The 7,850-nt window shown below is 31.3% G+C and overlaps 1 pseudogene; it reads left to right on the top strand.

Moving 5' to 3' along the window:
- Positions 1-505: 505 nt before the first annotated feature.
- Positions 506-6,275, top strand: LOC112724047 (2-dehydro-3-deoxyphosphooctonate aldolase-like; annotated as a pseudogene).
- Positions 6,276-7,850: the final 1,575 nt, after the last annotated feature.

Genomic DNA, 7,850 nt, shown 5'->3' with positions numbered 1-7,850 from the left:
TTAAACCAGTCATTGATTGGTTTATTGACCGGATCAATTTTTGTAACTTTGATAATATCTAAAATCTTGATTTAACTTTTTCTGATACAATAAATTTTATTAAATCTCTATTACATCAAATAATCTCTCATTTAAATTTTGTTAGATTTTAGCTGCTTAGCGGAGTAACAAACAACTGAAACTAGTTCTCCCCCGATAACTACATAGAATTATCTAGCCATTTCTTTTTCATTTTTTAGTGAACGATTCATTCTTCATCAATCAAGGTGCTCACTTTTACGCTTGACACAGATCTCACTCTATCTTCTCTCTTCTCTTTTATCTGCGTTTAGATTCGGAATTAATAAAAAAAAGGTAGTGTCTCAAACTTTACTGAGCTCGATGTTATTTTACACAATGTAACATCTTAACAGCATCAGAATTATACACCTTTACTGAATCCATCAAAATTCTCACACTTTGTCCCTTTTTGTGTACAACTTTGGAAGAAAAAAAAGATGGAGCCATGTCAATGCTATATAGCCAGCTCAAGGTTCATGATTTCTATCAGATTTTGTGTTTCTTGACTATGAATTTCTTGGGTCACGATCAAAATATCCTTCCCTTTTTTTTTGATGTGTTATGGTTCTGTGAATGTGTTAATAGGCTACAGAACTGGTCTTCCTATTAGCGGGTCCCAATGTGATTAAATAGAGGAACATATTATGAAGATGGCTAAGTACATAAAGACTATTACATCTAGATATGATATTGTTCTCCATTAAGGAACTTTTTGTTCTTTTGGTTTCATGGGAAAAATATTGAAGCTAATTTGATTGAAATCCAATAGGGAATAATTGTAGTGCCTAAGTTGAATTATACAAAATTGTTAGTAGTTCGATAAGTATAATATGACAATCATCCCCATGGTTTGTAGCAATTCTTTGTAGTATTTTGTGTGAAATTAATTCCTTTTTCTACCTAATCACATTATTTAACTTTGTGTCATTCAAAATGTTTTGCTATAATAACAACCACTTGAAATACGAAATTTTTACTTATTGTTTCCAGAATTGCATCTAGTATAAGGAGTTTTTTCTCATATAGGCATTGTGGCTGAGATATGAACTATATAATCTAGAGTAATGTTGGTTAAAACCAACATAACACATGTATGGATGAGAGGGAATGGATTTCACATGACAAGGAATAAAAATTAACTTTAAAATATAATGTCGGGAGATGTTTGTATTTTGTTGATAGTTAAATATCTAGAGTATGTGCGACTTTCAGAGTTGTCATCCCATTGTTTTCAAATCAAGCTTTGTTAGGCTAATAGAACATCATCAAAATCTTTTTGTGGCCTAGGATGGTTGAGGTGTTGAAGGTTATGATTCTATTACTTTTTATTATGATATATTGCTTTTGTCGTTTGCATTTTGAGAATTACAATAGTAACACTTGTTTGAAAAATGGTGTAATTGTCGAATTCCATATAATGGCAAAGCTATTTTGTTATAGTTGAACTATTTTTTCCTTATTTAATTTTGTTATGTTATAATTTCAGATACTTGAGAAGGTTAAAGTAGCATATGACCTCTTTATAGTGGCAGATGTGCATGAGTCTATTCAAGTAAGATGTTTTAATTTTAACTAAATTTAGCCTTCGAAAATTATACAAGTATTAGAATAATGTAATTATTTGGCACACCATCCAAGCTTGTCATAATGTTGTCTTCGATTTTGGATCTAATCTACTTTAACAGATTTATCTTTTCTTTGACAGTGTGAAGTAGTCGGCAGAATTGCAGACATCATTCAAATAACAGCATTCTTATGCCGTCAAGTAAATATTCTTTACATCAAGTTTTAGTATCAATTGGATGGATATAAACTTAAGTAGATGTGATCACGTCAATTCTTTTTTTGTGTTTTTCCTCTGATGACAGACAGATCTTCTCATTGTTGCAGCCAAAACTGAAAAAATTATCCACGTCAAGAAGGGCCAGTTTTGTGCTCCTTCCGTGGGTATATTGTCCTGCTATGTTGCAAGTTTTAATAATCAACAATTACTTAAGCTCGGTAAATATTATCTGTCTTTTAGTATTCTCATGTTTATAATGTTCATATGAATAGGTCATGGCAAATTTAGCAGAGAAGGTTCAGTTGGCTGGAAATCCTAATGTTATGGTTTGTGAGAGAGGAACTATGTTTAGATACAGTGAGTTATAACATCTTTTATGAGGTCTTCTATATGCTTTTGAATGATGTTACTCTTTGAAACCGTTCAGTATCATGAATTGCTTTCTGTTTCCACATGTTCTAGTTTCTTTTTAATCTTGTGTTCTTTTCACCTGTATGATTTAATTTGAATCTATATTTTTTCTTTTTAAGTGATCTGTAGCACATTCCCTCCTATAATCAAAATTTTTAACATGCATTTAAGGTTTAACTTTGCTCAAAGAATGTCAGCACTGCAATTGATTGTCCGCTATCATTCTATTTTCAAAACCCATAATTGATTAAATTCGTTGCCTTTTTATATAGATGATTTGATTTTTGATCCACGTAACCTAGAGTGGATGAGAGAAGCCATTGCCCTATTGTAAGTCAATATTTGTTTTATTATATGTTTCTTTAGATGAACTATTTGAATCTTTCTATGCTTTCTTATTAATGGAAGGTTTAATATGTTAGGAGAAAGGTATCTCCCTTCCTGAACCATTTATTTGATGATAGAATACGATTCATTAAATAGGATGAATCTATGTGAACACAATCAGCCAGACTAGTACATGTTAATATGGTCAAAGTTGCTTTAATGACCAACTCTAAGTTGCATTACTTCCCTTATATCTTAAAAGAAAGATTATTCCATAATTTCCCAAATTGTGTTCATTGACATAATTACATTACCTAACATGCACAGATGGCGCTCTCCAATCTTTCGTAATTTTTTTTCCAATTTTTCTGTTGATATTTTGTCAATGATACTGGAGTGTTTTGTTCACATCATCCCCAAGGAATAATATTGTTGTATGTTCAATATGCGAATAAACTAAGAAGAAAATCAGACGGAAGGCATTTGCCAATTTATGAGAATAGATTGACTTCATTATTCCTTTTGCCGTAACTCTAGAGAACTACTCATTACTGGGCCTTTTGCCATTATTCTAATATTTGTGTCATGGTAAAGTTTCTTGCACTGCTTCTTTATGCCATTTTCATTGGAAAACTCAATTATTTACTCAATGTTTATCCCAGGTAGCTGATATAACACACTTACTACAATAGCTTGCTGGAAAGAAGGCAGGTTTATACTTGGACTTTTCAGTAGTTTGTATTTTGCAACACAACAGTTGTCTCATATAATTCTCTTTTTCTCCGTAACTTCTTACTCCTTTTTCCAGTATTTAACCATGCCATGTTATGTAAATGCATTCTCTTTTTCTCCGTGCATTCTTACTCCGTGCGAAAGTGCTCCTTGTTTAATTTCAATAAGTGTATTATAGAGCAGAGTGCTCTCTTCAGATTCATGATGTCAAAAGTTCATTGGCTTCTATGCATTGTTGATTCATAAGGATCATTGTGTATTGGAGTACACCTGCCTCATGGTATCTTTCTTTTTTTTTCATTTGAACACTGGAGTCACACAAGATCTGTTTCTACTTTGAACCTAACTATCATACAAGATTTCTTTAGCTCCAGCTTTTAACATTCTGCTTTCATGTCTAGTTGGATGGCGGAGGTGTTGCAAGTGGAGGTCTTCGAGAATTAATACCTTGTATTGTAAGAACTGCAGTTGCTATAGGGGTGGATGGGATTTTCATGGAGGTATATATATTAGTTTTATTTTTTTAGGGGGATCTTATTGGAATTATTATTAAAAGAAAGAAGTTTAGGGTAAACTTTATTGCTTATATTTAATTTGTTCATCAAACAGCTTCTAAATGCTTTCTTGGTTCTTAAGGTACATGATGATCTATTGAGTGCACCTATTGATGGTCCAACACAGTGGGTGAGTTGTTACTTATCAAAATCGTTCAAATTTATAGGACATCATTTTGCCAACATTTACTTTTTCTTTGATGCTTCTAAATATTAATGAACTATATGCATTATCTCCTTATTTGATATCCTTTTCGCCACTTGGAGGAGTTGCTTGAAGATCTTGTAGCTATTGCTGTAAGTTATTTCTTGAAAGGCAAATTTTTTGGTGTAAAATGTGAGACAATTTCACACCTGTAGAAATGCGTTGGAAGTAGTTGGTGTGTGACAAGTGTCTAAGAAGGGGACAATTTCTGGCAGTGCACAGTGGAATCATCTAGAGTTTTTCAGGTGATGGGTTAAGATAATAGTTTGTTAATGTTAGAAATTTTTGAGTAATTAATGTGGGGTATCAATGGGCTTATCATAGGTGGGCTTTTTTTTTTTGCGCAAGGTTAGATGAATCTAATTTTTTGGACAGAGTTAAATGGTTTTTACAAAAGTATAATTAGTTTGTTATTTTTTAGACGTTGAGATATAATAGGATTTGTGATCATGTGTATATTCAAAGGCTTGAGGAACACACTAAGTGGGTCAAAGAATATCTGACCTATGTTTTTAGTAGTTTTTTATTTGAAAAGAAAATATGTATAAAGTTTTTGTAATGTAATTTATGAGTAGTTTATTAGTTTTATTTTGTATAAACATAATTTGAGGGTCTAATTTAAATAATTAGTGGTGAAAACGAATTTAATGAATGAATTTATAGTTGATCATGTATCTCCGAATGTGAGTAATTTGGATTTCCAAAATTAAGATTTAGGATTCAGTTTTAGGGATTAGGATTTCGGATTGTGAGTTAAGGTTAGAGTTTAAGTGATTCACAAAGATCATGAATAGTAAACTGTATAATATGACACCTGACAACGAAACTAATAACTATAGACCATATATTATCATTTGTGAATCAAAAAGATATAATCATAAACTCTAAATCCGTAAGCATAAACAATAATTTTGTTAAAGATAAACTGTGAACTCTCTTTCTGCAAAACATGAACCCAATGACCTAAATAATAAACACTAAATTGTAAACTATAAATCGATATACCTAAATCCGTAAACCGTAATACATAAATCATAATCTGTAAATCTTAATTCATATATCGTAAAACATAAATCTTATGCATAAAATTCTAATTTCTAAATTTGTTAACTCTTTTTGGTATTAGTTTAGTATTTAGAATTCGGGATTAAGGATCTAAAATTATGTTGTATCATTTGTTATGCCTGTTGTTCTCTTATGAAAAGTAATTATGTTGTTTATATTTTGATTTGTGTGGCTATTGTAATTGAGTAGTATAATGAGTAATTAACGTAGGTAGTTAAACGTGTGTATTGATTTATTTTGTATAGTGAATGTTATATATATTTTTATTTTCCTTTAATATTTTATATATATGGACCAGGCATATTATGTAGCAAAATTATTTAGGTGTGTGCACTTCCACGTTCCAACTGCGAACCTCAAATCATTCCACCTATGACGAAAAGGCCAATAAAACGAGGCCCAACTAGAACTCATACTAATTATCTATCCGTAGTTTGCTTAACACAAGATAATAATGTTTCCATGTCACGTGAAGTTAGTAGCAATTTCTGACTCGAGAGGAGACCATTGATGTAACTTGTGACATCTGCTCTCTCGGTCGCACATTGCCAGCTCCACGCCATTTCTACACATGTAGAAGCCACAACACTTTCTACACGGGAGACTTTGCTCTCTTGAAATTCATGATTGTACTTTTGTCCCCTAATAAAAAGGGTGGTACTTGCAGCAGAAAGTATTGGCATCTAAGTCATAAAATTGTTTTATGAATATATGATTTTGTATGTGTCATGCAAATATAAAAAATCAATAGATTGAGGGAAGAACTTAAAATTTGAATTCCCTTTTCATTTCCTACTTTTTATTGCGTACTTTCTCTAACAAAAGAATTGGACAAGTAAAATTACAAAATATTTTCAAAGTGATTATTATTTTTGCTTTTTGTATTGGGTATCCCTTATCCCCCAATTTTTATTATCCTTCTACTCATCTTAATGAAATTATTTTTTTATTAAAAAAGAAAATTGAAGTGATTATACATTTATTTACCTTTTAGCAGGTGAAAGATTTTTTTGTGTATTTTGTTTTGTATTTGAGTTCTGAACTTTTATATGTGATTAACTCTTCTGACATATTGTAGAGGATAAGCAAAGAGAAGAAAAAAAAATTCAATATTGATCCCACACCATTTCGTGAATAACAAGAATGGTATGAAATTTTTCATATTTTTACTCATTTTATTTTTTAATAATATAAATGATTAAGAATCCTTTCCTAATCCTTTCTCTCTTACTAATAAGAACTACTAAGAAGCAAGCAATAAAAAGTGACACATATTTCTGGAAACATCAAAAGGATGCAGAAGTAAAGTTTTTACATATTGTCTAAAATATCCTACAAAAGAAATGAGTAAATTATTTATTTCATTGGTAGACTAATCTATGATGTTACAAATTCAGATTCTTCAAATCAAATTGTGAGAAAACTTCAAGCACAAATCCAAACAAGTTTAAAATTACCAAAGTCTTCTAGCAAACTAACAAATTATTCTAACATAAATACTCTAAACAACCACATTACTTACTATATGTTTCATCTATTTTAGAGTGAAAATGCTTACATATTTTATTGTTTATACTAACATAAATTCTGATTTTGCAGGTGATGATTTTCTATTATTAAGAATATAATTCCTTGAGGATTGGCCTTTATAAGATCAGACCGTTTTAATGTTGAATGTATGATTATCTTTGCACCCCATCACAAGTTCAAGCCCCATATAAATGAGAGGTTCTCCTGAAAGAGAGATTATTTGAAGTAGTGACACATCCAATTATCATTTGTTGCAGATTCTATGTAGCCTTTCAAATCTTTACAGTTTCTAGAAACAATGTGGATCTAGAAAGTTAAGTATTTTAATGTGTGATATTTTTTTTATACTAGGTTTCAAATTTTGTAGTTAATAATGATTACTTTTAGCAATGCAAAACACAACTAGTTTTTCTTGAATCTTAATGGCGGGGTTTTGCTTTCTATAATGGAATTACGCATAAAAGGAATATAACATTTGTGAACCTAAAACCTCTGAGGCTTTAACAATTGAAGGTTCATAACTTTTTGACTAGCAATGAGCCAATTATTGAGGCTTGGAATTTTAGTTGGTCATGACCAGGGAGGGCATTTGATTGTTTCGAGGCAGGGATATGTTTTCATATGATGAATATATGTGCAGGGACAGATAGCAGATAGAGCGATGATGTTGCTAATTTTTGTTTCTCATAGTGCTCTAAATTGTGTTTGTAGTTTGTGTTTTTATGTGTTTACTTGTTTTGTATTGTTTGTTGCAAGATTGATGGATTGTTTTTCAAAATAAATAAAAAATAATATTATTTCCTAAAACAAATTATTCTAATTTTAAATACCACGATACATATTGGCAGTTAAGAGGTATAGTATCAGGAGGGCTGTGGAATATAAAATATTGGAGAATGACCAGTTGAAGCATGATGTACAGTTTATCTGATTCGGACCCGATTGCTCTTGGAACATACGCATAGCGTATCGCCGAGAGCAAGAAAAATGGGAGGTTAGGAGATACGGTGGTCATCATACTTGTATGAAAACATCGATGGGCTTAGACCATCGTAGGTTGTATCCGAAGGTGATTGCTCAGTACATATTCAACATGGTCAAAGCAGATCCAACAATCAACATAAGGGTTTTGCAGGGAGGTGTGGAGAATCACTTCGGTTATAAGGCATCGTACAGAAAGGTT

This window comes from Arachis hypogaea, chromosome 11, assembly GCF_003086295.3.
Source record: "Arachis hypogaea cultivar Tifrunner chromosome 11, arahy.Tifrunner.gnm2.J5K5, whole genome shotgun sequence".
NCBI classification, from domain to species: Eukaryota; Viridiplantae; Streptophyta; class Magnoliopsida; order Fabales; family Fabaceae; genus Arachis; species Arachis hypogaea.
Note: the sequence above shows the minus strand (reverse complement) of the source record. Positions and strands in the feature narration are given on the sequence as shown.